The sequence below is a fragment of the Oncorhynchus tshawytscha genome, linkage group LG10 (assembly GCF_018296145.1).
Source record: "Oncorhynchus tshawytscha isolate Ot180627B linkage group LG10, Otsh_v2.0, whole genome shotgun sequence".
NCBI classification, from domain to species: domain Eukaryota; kingdom Metazoa; phylum Chordata; class Actinopteri; order Salmoniformes; family Salmonidae; genus Oncorhynchus; species Oncorhynchus tshawytscha.
In genome coordinates this window covers 38,561,120-38,582,313 of record NC_056438.1, presented here as the reverse complement: position 1 = coordinate 38,582,313, position 21,194 = coordinate 38,561,120, and the positions used below count along the sequence as shown (strand labels likewise).

At 41.7% G+C, this 21,194-nt stretch overlaps 1 protein-coding gene across 2 annotated transcripts in view; it reads left to right on the top strand.

The window, feature by feature from the left end:
* adcy8 (adenylate cyclase 8 (brain)) overlaps positions 1-21,194 on the top strand; it is a 253,231-nt gene that overhangs the window by 95,487 nt on the left and 136,550 nt on the right. The window lies entirely within an intron of this gene.

Here is a 21,194-nt window from a genome sequence, read left to right as displayed (position 1 = left end):
TACTGTCTTTCTGCTAGCTAGGGAAATCTACTTTACGTGCTGCCTGCCTTCCAAGTAGCCTACTTGGTGGGTGAACTGCTGACTGCTCATAATTTGCAGATGATTGTTGACACATTAACCAGGATTAAGGGGCAGGGCAATTTACGACTGTAAAAAGGGGTGGATCAGCTAAATATTGCGGAAAGAATATTGGTTCCATCAATGTAATTGTCTGCATCATTTCCAATTCCCCATATATTTTTGGGGTATATATATATATATATATATATATATATATCTATATCCATACACATACCTATATAGACATACATACTTTTTTAAAGAATATACCTTTATTATTATTCCCCGCAAACCCTACCACCGATCCCCCAATTGGAGTAAACTAACAAACACTTCGGCTTTTACCTTCAATTTATATATCTTAATACACATTTTACAATCATAATTTTTCATGGTTTTTAGTCCTTCCAGTTTGATTTCTATTTGTAACTGTGCTGTTTCACAAAAGTTCTGAACATATATTCATTTTACAGACCCCGTATGTTTTACATGGTTTATCTTGCTATTAGTCCCACTTCAGCTCCATTCAACCTCTCCCATCAATCTCTTAACATCATCCATTTTGGATTTGGATTTGCCATATATTTTTCAACTGTGCTGTGATGCTTCACAAACAAATTGAATCGTTCTATTCTCATAGCTTCTACAGATTGTAAATGTAAAAACATTTTTTTTGCTGAAACAATTATTATATTATTGATTGATTGACTATGGCTTTTCAAATCATCCAGTATTGCTGTCTGCAGCGTTAGTTCTAGGCAAATGTTGCAATTCTTCAGCCATTCCTGGACCTGTGACCAAAAACGAGCTACATATGAACAATACCAAAACAAATGATCTAATAACTCTGCCTCCTCACAGCAGAATCTGCGGAGCTGGGAAGATTGTATCCCCCATGTATATAACATTCTATTAGTTGCAAGAATTTTGTATAGTAATTTAAATTGAAAATTTGAAGTTTTGCATCCGGCGTTGTTTTGCGTATCAATTCATAAACCATGTGCCATGGAATGGGTACATCGAAAATCTCTTCCCAACTATTTAGCAATTTATATGGCACAGCTGTCAGTTTTTTGGTCCTTAAATTAAATTGGTATATGTTTTTATTTATCACACTTTTCTTTTCAATTTACTACTGTTGTTGTCTTCGTAATCAGTGGCTGTATTGGAGGGGGAATGGTTTCTCCTCTCTTAGGCAATCAGCAATTAGTACTGGGAGGTGTGCTCTTCACCTCTGCAAGACAATTAGCAATTAGTGTTAGTTCTTCAGTCTCCCCTGTTTTCTCAGCGGCAGTCTCGTCGCAAAACTAAAACCGTCGCCAAAACAAAGACGGTTCTGTGGAGTTGTTTGAGGAAGGAAAGAGAGGAAGGCTCCACTCCACTCTCTCACTTGAGTATCTTACCTAGTTATTTTCAGATCTCATTTTGCTCTTTTGTAGCTTTGGCATCTACACTGCCTTCAAAAAGTATTCATACCCTTGACTTTTTCCACATTTTGTTGTGTTACAGCCTGAATTTTAAATGGGTTCATTTGCAAATGTTTTATTTAATCTTTTTGTCACTGGCCTACACACAATACCTCATAATATCAAAGTGGAATTATGTTTTTTGTAATGTTAATTAAAAATGAAAAGCTGAAATGTCTTAAGTATTCAACCGCTTTGTTATGGCAAGCCTAAATAAGTTCAGGGGTAAAAATGTGCTTAACAAGTCACATAATAAGTTACATGGACTGTGTTTAACATTTTCTGAATGACTACCTCATCTTTGTAACCCCACACATACAATTATCGATAAGGTCCCTCATCGAGCAGTGACCAAGGAGGTTTTCCAATGCTTTGGAAAGAAGGGCACCTGTTCTTATATAATGGCGCCAGAAGGAAAGCCGTCCATTTTACGGGCTCCTGATCATTTGTGCTATTTTTTGTATTTTTGGGCGGTGATCTTAACTTTTCTTGTACGTAATGTTTCCGCCATCGTTTCCTATGACTGAAAAGAGCTTCTGAACAACGGAACAGCTATCACTAACTTCCATTTGGATGAGAATTTCTACTTCAATGAGTCGGAGGCAAAAGACTAGCATCCAGACCAGGCCCAAATCCCTGAAACTATAGAGCCTGGCTTGTGGGATACCTGATGAGACTACGTCGGAGAGTGGATAAATCGCCTTTACCCTCCATTCTATTGACAAACGTGCAATCACTGGAGAATAAAATGGATGAGCTCCGTTCAAGACTTTCCTATCAATGTGATCTGAAGAACTGTTATATCTTATGTTTCTCCGAGTCGTGGCTAAACAAGGACATGGTACATATAAATCTAGCTGGTTTTTCTATACATCTGCATGACAGAACGGCTGCGTCGGGGAAGTTCAGAGGAGGGGGTGTGTCTTTTTATTTACAACAACTGGTGCACGATCTCTAATATTAAGGAAGTCTTGAGGTTCTGATCGCCTGAGTTAGAATACCTCATGATAAGATGTAGAACACGCTATTTACCAAGAGAGTTTCGTAGCTGTCTATTTACCACCACAAACCGATGCTTGCACTACAACCATGCTCAACGAGCTGTATAGGGCCATAAGCAAACAAGAAAATGCTGACCCAGAGACTTCTAGTGACCGGTGACTTTAATGCAGGAAAACTGAAATCCGTTTTACCTCATTTCTACCACCATGTCACTTGTGCAACTAGAGGCAAAAAATCTCTAGATAACCTTTACTCCACACAGAGATGCATACAAAGCTCGCCTCCATTTGGCAAATCTGACCATTACTCTATCCTCCTAATGCCTGCTTACAAGCAAAAACTTAAACAGGAAGTATCAGTGACGCATATATCAGTACATTCACACACTGTCTGTTTTTCTTAGAGGCAACAGAATAGGAGTCTTAGAACTCTCATGTGACTGAGATTTAACGCTGACAGTCGATTTACGATGGCTTGGTGATAAGACAACATTCCATTCCATGATTAGTGTCTGTCAGTGCAAGGGAGACCAAATCTCCAGTTTATTTATCCTATATGGCAGATGAATACTGGACTCCATCATTCTAAGGGAAGGGCTTAGTATCCTATGTTGCATTAGTATTTTTGTATAAACAAGAAGTAAATGAACTAGAGACATATATTTGGCGCCATGTAAATGTTGATGTCTGTTGCATGAGAACACAATGTACCTTTGTATAATTTCACGTATCTGTTGTTCATCACAAGGACCCAGGAATACTATAAAGAGTTCTGTTTTATTTGGGCTTTAACTCCACACCATTGGGTGACTGTTAACACTCCATTACTGCAGGAATGAATAAAGTTCAATTGTTTTGAAGAAATGTCAAAGTCTCTCCTTTGATTAATTACAAAGAATAATTACAACGACATAAGCTTCCCAGCAAAGCATTAAAAACAATCAAGCAACCCAGAAAAGTGCTAAAAATAGCCCATATTAACATATGTAGCCTAAGAAATAAGGTTCATGAAGTCAATAACTTGCTTGCAGCAGATGACATTCATATTCTGACTCTCCTGAAACTCACTCAGATAATACTTTCGATGATACAGTGGTAGCAATACATGGTTATAGCATCTACCGAAAAGACAGAAATGCCAACAAGGGCGGTGTTGCAGTCTATATTCAGAACCACATTCCTGTAAAGCTGAGAGAGGATCTCATGTTAAATACTGTTGAAGTAATATGGCTACAGGTTCAAGCTCATTCTTGTGGGATACTGCTATAGACTACCAAGTGCTAACAGTCAGTATCTGTGTAATGCTTGATAATGTACAGTATGTGATATCAACAGAGAAGTATATTTTCTGGGTGATTTTAAATATTGACTGGCTTTCATAAAGCTGCTCACTCAAGAAAAAAATTCAAACTGTAACCAGTGCCTGCAACCTGTTTCAGGTTATCAGTCAACCTACCAGGGTAGTTGGAGGAATTAAATCAACATGTATTGATCACATCTTTACTGATGTTGCAGAAATGTGCTTTTAAGCAGTGATCACAATATAGTAGCAGGATTGCACATTTTGGGGACTATTCAGAGGTGGAAACTTTGTGGGAATTAACGGAAATATATGCAATATATTGGATATATATATCATATGGAGAAAGAACCATAAACCTTTTACCTTATCATAAATCAATGCCCATGGCATTTTCCTGTAAAGATTAGAAAAAGATGAGTAAAAAATAAACAAATACAATTCCATGTATAGATAAATAGTTAAGCAGTTAGATTAATCAACTTCATTGTATGAAACTTTTAAAATTAAAACATGTATGGAAACAGGTGAGTTAACGCTCCTCAGTTAGCAAAAATGAACGAGCAGAAATTGTTAACAAGTTAGAAATGATTTAAACACTTTGTTGTAGGCTACTATTTACTAGTTAACAGAAAATCATATAATGTCCGATAAAATATATTCACCACACCCAGTATTGTAATCAAAACTTAACTGAAAGCATGTAGTCCTTGGTTCAGACAGTGTAGTAGTGTGGGCTCAATAGCATCTCATTGTGTGCAAGATCTTGAGAATCAGCTGTGCATGCAGTGTGTTGCAATACCATTTGAATTGGGGATAGTTTAACCAAAATATGCCACAAGACCTAGAATTGCCTTATGTGTATCCCACAAAGGTTCCCTGTTATAAGCTAACTTTTTTTAATGAATTCAGGAAATGTACCGGAAAGTTTCCGACCCCTTGCAACCCTATATTGTAGCCATATCTAGGAAATCCAACGACGGGGCCTAATATAGTGTATAAGAGGTCAAACTATAAGTTTTGTTGTAATTCTGATGTTGATGATGTAAATAATATTTGCTGGTCTGTGATGTGTAATGAGGAGCAGTCAGACGCTGTACTTAACACATTTGTGAAATAGCTTTTTCCAGTTACTAATAAGCATGCACCCATTAAAATTAATAAAAATGGTTAAATCCCATTGGATTGATGAGGAATTTAAAAATGATATGGTTGAGAGGGATGTGGCAAAAGGTATGACCCAACCGATTGGCAAACGTATTGCAAATTGAGAAATCATGTGACTAAGCTAAATAAATAAAAAAGAAGAAGAAACAAAAATAAATGATATAAAGAATGATATCAAATGTTTCGGTTTTCCTCATATGAAAGAGAGGAGGACCAAAATGCAGCGTGGTTATAATTCATAGTTCTTTAATAAAGAAACTATACATGAATAAACTACAAAACAAGAAACGTGAAAACCCGAAACAGTCCTAACTGGTGCAAAACACAGAGACAGGAACAATCACCCACGAAATACCCAAAGAATATGGCTGCCTAAATATGGTTCCCAATCAGAGACAATGATAAACACCTGCCAAACTTGGCAAACTCAATTCATTGAATCAAATGGCTCATTCATCACAAAATCCACTGATATTGCCAACTATTTTAATTCGTTTTTCATTGGCAATATTAGCAAATTTAGCCATGACATTCCAGCAACAAATGACACCACATCCAGGTATATCTGACCAAATTATGAAAGACAAGAATTGTACTTTTGAATTCTGTAAAGTGAGTGTGGAAGAGATTAAACAAATATTGTTGTCTATCATCAAGGACAAGCCACCGGGGTCTGACAACCTGGATTTAAAATTACTGAGGATAATAGTGGATGATATTGCCACTCCTATTTGCCTTATTTTCAATTTATAGGAGATATCCCTATTTTTCTTCCTCGTCAACAACAACAGGCTGACTATACCGTTTGTGTCGCGTGCGCGAGCGCTGCAAAATAATTGTAGAAATCTAAATTATTCAATTATTGCACCCACACTGCTCGCACGCGCCAACGAGTGTCTGTATTGCCAAGCGCTAAAATAGAAGTCAGTTCTATTTGTGACGCAGATCGCGCTGCAAGTCCTGGCTCTCCCATCTCCTTATTGGTTTATAGAAGCAGATACCCACATGCCATCTCCGAATTGGTTATACCCATGTGGGTGACAAACAAGGTCAGTGGCGGTAATGCACCTAATTTATGAATGTTGCCAATCGCAATATAAAGTCAAGAGAAGAAAAAGACTGGAATCAAATCAAATCAAATCAAATTTTATTTGTCACATACACATGGTTAGCAGATGTTAATGCGAGTGTAGCGAAATGCTTGTGCTTCTAGTTCCGACAATGCAGTAATAACGAGCAAGTAATCTAACTAACAATTCCAAAAAAAAACTACTGTCATACACAGTGTAAGGGGATAAAGAATATGTACATAAGGATATATGAATGAGTGATGGTACAGAGCAGCATAGGCAAGATACAGTAGATGATATCGAGTACAGTATATACATATGAGATAAGTATGTAAACCAAGTGGCATAGTTAAAGTGGCAAGTGATACATGTATTACATAAGGATGCAGTCGATGATATAGAGTACAGTATCTACGTATGCATATGAGATGAATAATGTAGGGTAAGTAACATTATATAAGGTAGCATTGTTTAAAGTGGCTAGTGATATATTTACATCATTTCCCATCAATTCCCATGATTAAAGTGGCTGGAGTAGAGTCAGTGTCATTGACAGTGTGTTGGCAGTAGCCACTCAATGTTAGTGGTGGCTGTTTAACAGTCTGATGGCCTTGAGATAGAAGCTGTTTTTCAGTCTCTCGGTCCCAGCTTTGATGCACCTGTACTGACCTCGCCTTCTGGATGGCAGCGGGGTGAACAGGCAGTGGCTCGGGTGGTTGATGTCCTTGATGATCTTTATGGCCTTCCTGTAGCATCGGGTGGTGTAGGTGTCCTGGAGGGCAGGTAGTTTGCCCCCGGTGATGCGTTGTGCAGACCTCACTACCCTCTGGAGAGCCTTACGGTTGAGGGCGGTGCAGTTGCCATACCAGGCGGTGATACAGCCCGCCAGGATGCTCTCGATTGTGCATCTGTAGAAGTTTGTGAGTGCTTTTGGTGACAAGCCAAATTTCTTCAGCCTCCTGAGGTTGAAGAGGCGCTGCTGCGCCTTCCTCACGATGCTGTCTGTGTGAGTGGACCAATTCAGTTTGTCTGTGATGTGTATGCCGAGGAACTTAAAACTTGCTACCCTCTCCACTACTGTTCCATCGATGTGGATGGGGGGTGTTCCCTCTGCTGTTTCCTGAAGTCCACAATCATCTCCTTAGTTTTGTTGACGTTGAGTGTGAGGTTATTTTCCTGACACCACACTCCGAGGGCCCTCACCTCCTCCCTGTAGGCCGTCTCGTCGTTGTTGGTGATCAAGCCTACCACTGTTGTGTCGTCCGCAAACTTGATGATTGAGTTGGAGGCGTGCATGGCCACGCAGTCGTGGGTGAACAGGGAGTACAGGAGAGGGCTCAGAACGCACCCTTGTGGGGCCCCAGTGTTGAGGATCAGCGGGGAGGAGATGTTGTTGCCTACCCTCACCACCTGGGGGCGGCCCGTCAGGAAGTCCAGTACCCAGTTGCACAGGGCGGGGTCGAGACCCAGGGTCTCGAGCTTGATGACGAGCTTGGAGGGTACTATGGTGTTGAATGCCGAGCTGTAGTCGATGAACAGCATTCTCACATAGGTATTCCTCTTGTCCAGATGGGTTAGGGCAGTGTGCAGTGTGGTTGAGATTGCATCGTCTGTGGACCTATTTGGGCGGTAAGCAAATTGGAGTGGGTCAAGGGTGTCAGGTAGGGTGGAGGTGATATGGTCCTTGACTAGTCTCTCAAAGCACTTCATGATGACGGATGTGAGTGCTACGGGGCGGTAGTCGTTTAGCTCAGTTACCTTAGCTTTCTTGGGAACAGGAACAATGGTGGCCCTCTTGAAGCATGTGGGAACAGCAGACTGGTATAGGGATTGATTGAATATGTCCGTAAACACACCGGCCAGCTGGTCTGCGCATGCTCTGAGGGCGCGGCTGGGGATGCCGTCTGGGCCTGCAGCCTTGCGAGGGTTAACACGTTTAAATGTCTTACTCACTTCGGCTGCAGTGAAGGAGAGACCGCATGTTTCCGTTGCAGGCCGTGTCAGTGGCACTGTATTGTCCTCAAAGCGGGCAAAAAAGTTATTTAGTCTGCCTGGGAGCAAGACATCCTGGTCCGTGACTGGGCTGGGTTTCTTCCTGTAGTCCGTGATTGACTGTAGACCCTGCCACATACCTCTTGTGTCTGAGCCGTTGAATTGAGATTCTACTTTGTCTCTGTACTGGCGCTTAGCTTGTTTGATAGCCTTGCGGAGGGAATAGCTGCACTGTTTGTATTCAGTCATGTTACCAGACACCTTGCCCTGATTAAAAGCAGTGGTTCGTGCCTTCAGTTTCACACGAATGCTGCCATCAATCCACGGTTTCTGGTTAGGGAATGTTTTAATCGTTGCTATGGGAACGACATCTTCAACGCACGTTCTAATGAACTCGCACACCGTATCAGCGTATTCGTCAATGTTGTTGTCTGACGCAATACGAAACATCTCCCAGTCCACGTGATGGAAGCAGTCTTGGAGTGTGGAGTCAGCTTGGTCGGACCAGCGTTGGACAGACCTCAGCGTGGGAGCTTCTTGTTTTAGTTTCTGTCTGTAGGCAGGGATCAACAAAATGGAGTCGTGGTCAGCTTTTCCGAAAGGGGGCGGGGCAGGGCCTTATATGCGTCGCGGAAGTTAGAGTAACAATGATCCAGGGTCTTTCCACCCTGGTTGCGCAATCGATATGCTGATAAAATTTAGGGAGTCTTGTTTTCAGATTAGCCTTGTTAAAATCCCCAGCTACAATGAATGCAGCCTCCGGATAAATGGATTCCAGTTTGCAGAGAGTTAAATAAAGTTCGTTCAGAGCCATCGATGTGTCTGCTTGGGGGGGGATATATACGGCTGTGATTATAATCGAAGAGAATTCTCTTGGTAGATAATGCGGTCTACATTTGATTGTGAGGAATTCTAAATCAGGTGAACAGAAGGATTTGAGTTCCTGTATGTAAGGAGGAGAGGACTAGAAACGATTCGGTTGACGGTTTTGTGTGGATTAACTGGCGGTGTAGAGGACCTAGCGGATTTCAGGTAAAATAACAACAATGTTTATATCCCAGGATAAATTAGCTAGCAACAGCAAGCTAGCTAGCTAAATTTCCATAAATGTTTAATGCTTTTCGATCTGTCCCCAAATTAATATAATTGGTTCAGAGTTTGTTTTGATATTTTAACCTGTGTGTCATGATCACGCTTTGTGTGTGGGGACAAAATACATTTATGCACGATGGCCGGTTTGGGTTCCTTGTAATTAGGCTATTTTCAAACACTCTCCCCCCTCCCCACCCCGCCCCCTTTCTCAACAAGCCTAGAGTCATTTGAATGCTCTCTCCCTTTCATTCTAAGACATGTGGATTTATTTGCATAGCTAGCTAGCTAGCTAGCTAGCCAGCCATTTCATACAGCTACTGCAGCAGTCTACTAGCTAACCAATGGACACACAGAATGTCGAATGATGGGGTGAAATATAACGTTAAACTCCAAAAAGTATTTGTATTGAAATAATGTATGGTAACGTTGAGCAATTTGTCAAGTTTCTGTGATGTGTTCTGTCGGTTCCCTTACTAACGTTTGCTAAACCAAAGCTAGTTTGACACAATTGCAGCTACAGCTAGCCGCAATAGTTTCAACCTTGTGAAATTGTTTTGTAATAGCCAATGTATGTAAGAAAGTATTTCACATAGCAGGACATCTAACATCTAGTTAATGTCATTCGTTGTATGCGCAGGTTGCGTTGGACAATGTTGATGGCAGTCCGACCTACAGGGCAAGACGCAGGGCTAGAGGGAGAGCCAGGGGCAGAGGACGGACAGGCAGAGAGACAGAAATGAGGATGAGGAGAGGCTTTTTGCTCTCCGACATGATAGAATGGCTGCCACACAAGTTTATATTATGTTGAAAGTGCCTATATATTTAACAAAAATAAAGTATTTATCCTTGAATAGTTCATGCATGAGCTGAATAAATTTAGGTTTTTGATATTTCTCCACACATACTACTTACAACAAATTTGCAATAGAAAGTAGTGTTTGAATTGGCTTTGAATTAATCGTAAACCTTGACCATACATATGAGAAATAACTTTAGTTGGGTGTGGAGAGAAAGATCATTCTGCCTTACTGATTTTAGGTTTTTGGGATTTCTCCACACTATGCATACTAAACTCAGCAAAAAAAGAAAAGTTCTCTCACTGTCAAATGCATTTATTTTCAGTAAACTTAACATGTGTAAATATTTGTATGAACATAACAAGATTCAACAACTGAGCCATAAACTGAACAAGTTCCACAGACATGTGATTAACAGAAATGGTAAATGACGATAAACGCATGTGTTCATTCAGGAATTCCTTATCAGGGAGCTGGATGATGCAGACTACAGGGAGGTGGGTGAGGCTGATGTTTCTCAGAGAGCCAGGTTTGGTTTTTGATGTCCTAGAGATTTACCGGTGGCGGAATGGTGAGCCACCACCTGCACACAAGGGGCAACTGCAGGGAGATGACTATAGTCAGAGAGAGGATGTGTTGTGGTCAGGGAGCAGACCTCTGTGTAAACCAGTTGCCACATTTCACCCATTACTGCCTAGAAAACGGATATTTACGTTTTCACAGGCGGGTATAGGGTTGACAGTGGCTGATGCAGCAGAGCATGGAGATGAAGCCCGGGGGCATGATGATAAACACAGTTTGTGATGTGGCAGCATGGTGCCTTTGGGGCAGGAAACTGAGTTGTCATCCCCAGTTGCTGTATTTGGAGAATCAGGGACACTTTCCCTGATCGTTAAATTAAAAAAATTTAACCTAAGAAATCCCGATTCACAGTACACTGGGTTCCACCCTGTGCGCAAGAATTCTCAAAGAGTGTCTGTTGCAAGACACTTATTGGCATCATGTCACTTGCTGTGAACACAACCTCTCCCTCAGTTTGCATTCTCCACACACAAACACCTGGCATGTGCATCTTCAGGACATCAAGAACGTTCTTACTGGGCACACAATGTTGTCATATCAAACATTGTAAAGGTTCTTAGTTTATTTCTCACCCAAAAGTGTCATCACTACACAACAAAGTTTAAATGGGGAAATGTCCGATATTCCAGAAGTGTTTTCGACTGGGATATAAAACACAACTACCCATGGACAAATAAACGCAATAACATATTTAAAGTGGTAATCAGTGAGTCGTTTATGACCCCAGGCTTCCCTCCGCTTCTTGTGTTGTTTATTTATAAACAGTCTATGGTTGTGGGAGAGTGCATAGATGCGAGAGAGAGCGTTTGGGCATGAGGGAGCGTGCGTGAGAGAGCTTGAATGCAAACAGAGTAGTCAGCTGCTAGCTAGTGGTAGCATGGACAATGTTTTCAGAAAGGTTCTACTGAACAAGCATCATCATTAGTATTGGATCTGGATCAACTCGACCCAAAAAGAGGTCAGTGTTGGGTTTCGTTACAAATGAAATAACAAAAGAGGTGCGTCCTGGGGTGTCGCAGTCGACTCGCTGATTCCAGGAGTTCAGATGCAATGTGAACATGATCAAATGCAAGTTAACCCTTGGCTACAACAGAAATTCAGAATATAACCAGATCAAAACACCTATTATCCAGAACCGTATGTCAGCCCAGACATAATATACACCCCTAGAGGCAGGTATAGCCCCATGAACACAGGGATGGGAGGATTAGAGGAGGGTAAAGAGGCCAACATCTTATAATAGAGATATGGCTGACAGGTGGTCCAGGTAAGACATAGCAGCATAGATAGATGGAAAGACCTCTATAGATTTAATCTGAACTAACTGTTTAAAGGCCCACCGTCATCACCTGATCACCCCATTCAAATGAAATGGCCCTCTGCACAGCATTAGATCAATTCCCATTCCTTCGCTATGCCAGCCAGACATAGAGTTTAAGCTGTCCATGTGTATGTTCCTGTCATCAGTCTTTGTGTGTGGCCTGGTACATGGAGAAAGTGCTGCATCAGTTTTGGTGTTGGGACTGGGAGGCAGGCAGGGAGGTTGCCCCCTAGTTGCTTGATAGTGGAGGATAGGGGTCTTTAGAGAGGTCCAGCAGCAGGGGTCTTGATCCATCAGGGCCTTTACTGTTAATCTAGAGATGTATTCCAACAGATAAGTCAGAAGAAATATAATTGTTACTATGAGGGGCAAAGAATTCTGTAGTGCAAAACTAAATTAAACTGCTTCTTTCAAATTCTGTCATTGTAATGTACTTGGTGTAAAATGGTTTATGTATGTGGGTTGTTATTAATACAGTCTTCTATAGATATAAATCAACATAATTTGCATTGTGTTATGAAATATGCACTTTCAAGGACAATTTGTAAGGTCACAGATCTTGCAATCTGAGTACAACAGAACAAATACGGTTGTGCATCTCCTCCCTCAATGGTTTAGAGAAAGGACATAGGATGGTTTACAATATACTGTAAATACACTTAGAAGTACCTGTTTATATTCAATGACAACATTTGTCTTGCATCCCATGTCCTTGCCTACTTCTCAATTGTATATGATAGAAGAAGGTCCAGGGTCACTCCCCTCTGACCGTCTTCTCCAATGTAGGTTTTGAAAAGGAGGCAAGGAGAGAGAGAGGATGTAAGCAATTCAGGAAATGTGTTTGGCCAATGTGTGAGTTCGAACAGGTGCGTGGGGCAGACTTGAAAAGTTCTGTTTTTCAAAACTTCCTTCTCTACCCTATCGACTTCAAATAGAATGGGGACTTACATCTGCGTTCTGCCTGGCTGGTCTATCCTGGTGGAAGTTGTAATCTAGTGCTGCCAGCAGTGTTCTGGCCTCAGACTGATAGTGAAAAGGAAAAACGCTTGCTGGCGTACATTAAAATATGGTTCTGGTAGCACTCAAGATCAGCTGTTGATCTCTAAAAAAAAAATCACACAAAAAGAACAAAGAGAAGTCATAATGGATGAGTCATGAAATCAACTAAATTGTAATCCTCCTTTGGCTCTGTGCAAGTCAACCAAGTCAAGGAGACCAATTTTTTGTCATTATTTTCAGACAGCAAAATGTTTGTGGCCAACAAAAAGTCCCATGCTTCATTGTGGGCTGTGACTTCCTATTCCAGACGCATTGATCTTTTTGGGCAGATCTATATGATAAAGACAGCATGCAATATGTGACCAACCGGCTCAAATCGATCTTATGTAGCAAAATTTGAAATTCAGTTTTTTTTACATTGGATTAAAGTAGAGACTCAGAGCTAGAAAATTGTATATCATACACTACAGTTGAGGAACAATGGGAAAGTAATTCTGCTTTGAAAGTTGATAAACTAGCTAACCAACCAGGTTCAATGTTAGCTAGCTAACAGGCTATGAGATACGAATACAAAGATCATGCACTTAACTTTAGCCAGCGAGCTAGCTAGCTATCTGTACACTTGAAATGAAAGGACTTTGTCAAAATTAGAAATGTGTAATATCTAAAAATGTAGCTACAGTTGAAGTCGGAGGTTTACGTACACCTTAGCCAAATACTTTTATATGCCGTTTTTCACAATATGTGACATTTAGTCCTAGTAAAAATTCCCTGTCTTAGGTCAGTTAGGATATCCACTTTATTTTAAGAATGTGAAATGTCAGAATAATAGAATCATTTATTTCAGCTTTTAATTCTTTCATCACATTCCCAGTGGGTCAGAAGTTTACATACACTCAGTTAGTATTTGGTAGCATTGCCTTTAAATAGTTTAACTTGGATCATATGTTTTGGGTAGCCTTCCACAAGCTTCCCACAATAAGTTGGGTGCATTTTGGCCCATTCCTCCTGACAGAGCTGGTGTAACTGAGTCAGGTTTGTAGGCCTCCTTGCTCGCACATGCTTTTTCAGTTCTGCCCAGGGCTTGGGCTTTGTGATGACTACTCCAATACCTTGACTTTGTGGTCCTTAAGCCATTTTCCACAACTCTGGATGTCACACCTGACCTTAGTATTCTTTGTTTTCCTTGTTATTTTGGTTAGGTCAGGGTGTGACATGGGTGATGTATGTGTTTTTTGTCTTGTCTAGGGGTTTTGTATGTTTATGGGGCTGTTTCCTTTCTAGGTAAATTGTATGTCTATGGTTGCCTAGATTGGTTCTCAATTAGAGGCAGCTGTCGATCGTTGTCTCTGATTGTGAACCATATTTAGGCAGCCATATTCTGTGTACTTTGTGGGTGATTATCTATGTATGTTGCTTGTTAGCTCAGTTCTTAAAACTTCACGGTAATTTTTTCGTATTCAGTGTTCAGTGCTTTCTTTAATTAAAATATCATCATGAACACATACCACGCTGCGCTTTGGTATACTCCATATGACGATCGAGACATTGGAAGTATGCTTGGGGTCATTGTTAATTTGGAAGACCGATTTGTGACCAAGCTTTAAATTCCTGATTGATGTCTTGAGATGTTGCTTCAATTTATCCACATAATCTTCCTCCCTCATGATGCCATCTATTATGTGAAGTGCACCAGTCCCCCCTGCAGCAAAGCACACCCACAACATGATGCTGCCACCCCCATGCTTCACGGTTGGGATGATGTTCTTTGGCTTGCAAGCTTCCCCCTTTTTCCTCCAAACATAACGATAGTCATTATGGCCAAACAGTTCTATTTTTGTTTCATCAGACCAGAGGACATTTCTCCAAAAATTATGATCTTTGTACCCATGTGCAGTTTAAACCATAGCCTGGCTTTTTTATGGCGGTTTTGGAGCAGTGGCTTCTTCCTTGCTGAGTGGCCATTCGGGTTATATCGATATAGGACTCGTTTTACTGTGGATATAGATACTTTTTTACCGGTTTCCTCCAGCATCTTCACAAGGTCCTTTGCTGTTGTTCTGGAATTGATTTGCACTTTTCACAACAAAGTACATTCATCTGTAGGTGACAGAACTCGTCTCCTTCCTGAGTGGTATGACGGCTGCATGGTCCCATGGTGTTTATACTTGCATACTATTGTTTGTACAGATGAACATGGTACTTTCATGCGTTTGGAAATTGCTCCCAAGGATGAACCAGACTTATGGAGGTCTACAATGAGGTCTTGGCTGATTTCTTTTGATTTTCCCATGTCAATCAAAGAGGCAATGAGTTTGAAGGTAGGCCTTGAAATACATCCACAGGTACACCTCCAATTGACTCAAATGATGTCGATTTGCCTATCAGAAACTTGTAAAGCCATGATATCATTTTCTGGTATTTTCCAAGCTGTTTAAAGGCACAGTCAACTAAGTGTATGTAAACTTCTGACCCACTGGAATTGTGACAGTGAATTCTAAGTTAAATAATCTACCTGTAAACAATTGTTGGAAAAAATTACTTGTCATGCACAAAGTAGATGTCCTAACCGACTTTCCAAAACTATAGTGTGTTAACACGAAATTTGTGGAATGGTTGAAAAATGAGTTGTAATGACTCCAACCGAAATGTATGTAAACTTCCCAATTCAACTGTAGCTAGACTATCTTACCCGCATACATCATGGTTGGACGCTTCTCCCTGTCACGGATGCCATGGTTGCCCTTAGTTTAAAGATGTAATCCGGGGACCAGTGTTTTCTCTGTCTCCTATCATACTCTAATTCCACGGATTTCAAAACTCGGTCCTCCATAAAGTGGAGAGCAAATATATATTTTTTAAAAGCTGCATTAAACAGGATTACCTACACATACTAACCAGCTCAAATAGACAGAAGTGTGCTATTTGGCAGACCAATCCGAACTTCTCTCGGCATGTCCAGCCCAGTCATGGCTGGGGAAAAAATGCATTTTGAGTAAAATAAAATAGATGAGACAATCTAGATAAAAAATATATACTAAAAATAATATAAAATATTGTTTATATCCAAAATAAAATATAAAAATATACAAAAACATTTGTGCAAGCATCCTTACTTGGGTGGATGCCAACCAGTGTCTAAATAGCATAGGAAGTTCAAAGATACAAGTCTATGACATCCTTCATTGCATGCATGTAGAGAAGTACAAGAAACCCATGCTAGCATTGGGTTAACTCACCCATTCAAGGATGCTTGCTGTGCCTCTCGAACTGATGTGGACCTCAAAGGGTGGAAGGGGATGGAAATCTTCACCTGATCCCTGGTTGTGGAATGGGCACCGATCCACAGGTAGCACATGAAGGTTTGTCAGATGTATTAAACTGACTTCATTAGTGATGGAAGCATGCTTGACAATGATGTCATCCTCGCAAATCACTTGATGTGGGTCAGGCGTTTCTGTGGATGGAGGTGCGTCTGTGGATGGAGGTGCGTCTGTAGCAGAAGACTCTTATAAAAGGATGGAGTCATTCACTGTCTCTTTCACACTGATGACCTGTAGTCTATCAGTGTGCAGCTGTGGATAGAGAGATCCAACCATTCTGTTTTAACACACAGAAAATGTAGATGCACATTTAAATGTATACATGGCTAAAGGCTTAGAATGATAAACATGCCGCACACAAAGTGCAGGAATGTATTCTTTGTTCGAGCTACTGTCCCAAGAATCTTCAAACTCGTCAGACTCATCAGAATCTTCATTCACCTGTGAATCCTTTGAGGGACTCCAGGTCTCATCAGCACCACTCATGTCTTCACCAATTTCATCATCCCAATCGATGCAATCGCATATAAGACAGAATAATAATATAATGGCAAATTGTAAATACAAACAACAAAAGTAAGAACACTAGCACATCACAAATACTAAGAACAATCTTACACACTATTCATTAGGTCATTGACCTATGGTCTCTTCAGAGATGCTCATAGTTATCAGACTAAATAGAAGTGATAGAACATAACAAAAAAAGTAAATTCACTGAATAACATCTGTACAACATTGGCAATACACATAGGGTGATAATGTCTGGGAATAGTTAACGGGGGGGGATTGTGAAGCCTGTTTTCGCCTTTTGTTACCTTCATGGTGCTCCCATCTAGCTCAACCACTCCAGGCTCCTCCAGAAACTCATCCCTTCAGAAAAAGACAGTTGTTTATACTCTAATCATATACTATCTTCATTACTGGTAAACATGTTGAATACTAGAGAGAGAGACATGACAGTACAAGAGAGATACACCCCCACATAGGCTACTCAAAGAAGGCAGGCACAAAGATAGGGACATAACACAGAAACCAACCATGAATGATGCACACACAAGTTCACACTACTCAATAGCCATCATTGAAAGGAATAGGAACAGGGTGTCTAGCTAATCCTATTGAAATGAAGCATGTGTTCTCACCCATCTGACAGCATGGATGCCACTCCAATGCTTCATAAAGCAGGCAGAGGTAACACTTCCCTTAGAGCAGATTGTGTTGGGGCCTTTCCATAACTAGAAGAGGAGATATTACAGTTTGCGCATGTCCCATTATTATATCTGGTTAGCTAGCTAGGTTTTGTTAATACTAGCTCACTACTTCACAAAACCTACCTAGTGATCTTGCTTGTCATCTCTCCACCAAGTACACAATGTTAGCTAGCTAACTAACATGTTCCGTAATAACGTTAGTCATTTGGAAGTCTCAAAAAGGCGAAGCATGTATTGCCGAGCACCATTACAGCTGCTAACGTTACAGTAGAGCACCATTACAGTTTTATCACTCTCTAACAGAGAAATGCACATGAGATGTTAGCTAGCCGCCAACGCAAGATAATACAAAAAAACGTAACTGTAACGGCAGATTTCTTCGTCTGAAGAGGTGTAGCAAGGATCAGACCAATACGCAGCGTGGTAAGTGCCCATGTTTTAATAGAAAAGACTGAACACTATGAAATACAAAAACAATAAAGTGAATATAAACTAACCGAAACAGTCCCGTGTGGCACAAACACTGACACAGGAAACAAACACCCACAAACCAACAGTGAAACCCAGGCTACCTAAATATGGTTCTCAATCAGGGACAACGATAAACAGCTGCCTCTGAGAACAATAATCAGGCCAAACACAGAAATAGAAACAACATAGAAACACAAACAGACTGCCCCACCCCAACTCGCACCCTGACCATACTAAATAAAGACAAAACAAAGGAAATAAAGGTCAGAACGTGACAGTACCCCCCCACTACATATCCACAATACAATATAGGTGTCACGCCCTGGCCATAGAGAGGCTTTTATTCTCTATTTTGGTTAGGCCAGGGTGTGACTAGGGTGGGCATTCTATGTTAATATTCTATGTTTTGGATTTTCTGTGTTGTTTGGCCGGGTGTGGTTCTCAATCAGAGGCAGCTGTCTATCGTTGTCTCTGATTGAGAACCATACTTAGGTAGCCTTTTCCCACCTGTGTGGTGTGGGTAGTTTTTTCTTGTTTAGTGTGTTTTGCACCTGACAGAGCTGTTTCGGTTGTTCTTTTGTTACTTGTTGTATTTAGTGTTCAGTTTAATAAATAACATGAACACGTACCATGCTGCACCTTGGTCCTCACCTTCTTCCACCAACGGCCGTTACAGAACTACCCACCACCAATGGCCCAAGCAGCGTGGTAAAAAGGAGGAATGAACATGGGAGGAGATCCTGGCTGGAAGGGATCGCCTCCCATGGGAACAGGTGGAGGCAGCCAGGAGAGCGGAGGCAGCCGGAGAGAGGAGCCAGCGATACGAGGGAACACGGCTGGCAAGGAAGCCCGAGAGGCAGCCCCAAAAATGTATTGGGGGGAAGGCATACAGGGAGTGTGCGAAGCCAGGTAGGAGACCTGCACCAACTTCCTGTGCTTACCGGAGAGAGAGAGAGAGAGAGAGGGACCGGGCAGGCACCGTGTTATGCGGTGGAGCGCACAGTTTCCCCAGTGTGTGTGCATAGCCCGGTGCGGTACATTCCAGCTCCTCATATTGGCCGGGCTAGAGTGGGCATCGAGCCAGGTGCCATGAAGCCGGCTTTACGCATCTGGTCTCCAGTGCGTCTCCTCAGGCCGGCATACATGGCACCAGCCTTACGCATGGTGTCCCCGGTTCGCCAGCGGCCTATTCCACCTCGCCGCACTGGTCGGGCTACGGGGAGCATTCAACCAGTGCCACCTGCATGCACCAGCCCTCCGGTGGCAGCCCCCCGCACCAGGCTGTCTCTCCATTTTCTGCCTACAGGGTCTCCCGCCTGTCCAGCTCTGCCAGAGCCTTCTCTCCAGCGCTGCCAGAGCCTCCCGTCTGTCTTGAGCTGCTAGAGTCTCCCGTCTGTCCTGAGCCGCCAGCCAGCCAGGAGCTGCCAGAGCCGCCAGCCAGCCAGGAGCTGCCAGAGCCGCCAGCCAGCCAGGAGCTGCCAGAGCCGCCAGCCAGCCAGCGCACTAGAACTATGGTGAAGTGAGGTCCACGTCCCGCGCCAGAACCGCCACTGAGGACAGACGCCCACCCAGACTCTCCCCTACAGGTTCAGGTTTTGCGGCCGGAGTCCGCACCTTTGGGGGGGGGGGTGACAGTACAGTACGTGACAGTACCACCTGTTCCCATGGGAGGCGATCCCTTCCAGCCAGGATCTCCTCCCATGTTCATTCCTCCTTTTTACCACGCTGCTTGGGCCATTGGTGGTGGGTAGTTCTGTAACGGCCGTTGGTGGAAGAAGGTGAGGACCAAGGTGCAGCATGGTACGTGTTCATGTTATTTATTAAACTGAACACTAAATACAACAAGTAACAAAAGAACAACCGAAACAGCTCTGTCAGGTGCAAAACACACTAAACAAGAAAAAACTACCCACACCACACAGGTGGGAAAAGGCTACCTAAGTATGGTTCTCAATCAGAGACAACGATAGACAGCTGCCTCTGATTGAGAACCACACCCGGCCAAACAACACAGAAAATCCAAAACATAGAATATTAACATAGAATGCCCACCCTAGTCACACCCTGGCCTAACCAAAATAGAGAATAAAAGCCTCTCTATGGCCAGGGCGTGACACCTATATTGTATTGTGGATATGTAGTGGCTTAATAATGTTCTGTTTTATATTTAGTTTCATATGTAATGTAGCTGCCCTTGAAGCTGCCCTTCTTTTCAATTTCCGCCTAAAATGACATTCCCAAATCTAACTGCCTATAGCTCAGGACCTGAAGCAAGGATATGCATATTCTTGATACCGTTTGAGGAAATGTGAAATTAATGTAGCAGCACATTACACAATAGATCTGGTAAAAGATAATACAAAGAAAAAAGCACCTGTTTTCTAGTTCTATTTTTGTTGCATCATCTTTGACATGAAAAAGAAAAGCCACACATTCAGCTAGGAAGCTAGATGTGGTTTACATGGTGTCCACAGTGTATGTGCAAAGTTTCAGACCGATAACTTCAAGAATGAGCAAGCTACATGACATTTAGTATGAAGTCATCCAGGTGTCCCTCAGGATTTGCCCAAATGTACCCAAGTGGCCTCCCAAGTTTCCGAATTGGTAAATTGATACATTTTCAAGAACATAACTATAGAAGACATACAAAAATGCTATGCTAATAAAAATAAAAGTGTACACACTCTCAGGAATGTCCTACATGATGGATCATTAGCTTCCCTACATAAAATGTACAGGAGACATGACAAGAATGCTGATCCAATATCTCCAAACACAGAAGTGAAATATTTAAGATAAGGGCAAAGTTAGTAGCCAACACTGATCTAATGTCATAAGTGAGCACACCACAAACCACACAAATTTAAAAAAGAAAATGTACAGACAATTTACAATTACAGTATTTGGAACACCCTCTTCACAAGATTGTGCTGTTGGTCCCAAATCCCAAGTTTCTTTCTGCTGTAAAGCACTTACCGTCCTCTACTTGTAGGCTGGGGGTTTGTTGTGGAGGCAGAGAGAGCAGCAGTCAGGCTAAGTGGGGGATGGAGGACTTGAATGTGGTCTCTTTGAAGTCAGTCGTTACCGCTATTGAAGATAATAAATAATACAAAATCAGTAAGAACTCAAGTTTATTACTTACTTTATTGAACCTTTATTTTAACAATACATCAATTAAACAACACGTCTATAAACTTATATAGAGTAGGGGAACACTGCGGTGAAGTGTGTGTACCAATTTCTTTAAATTAACCTTTATTAAACATAGTCAAGTCAGTACAAATTCTTATTTACAATAAAGCCTCCCCGGCCAAACCCGATGAAGCTGGGCCAATTGTG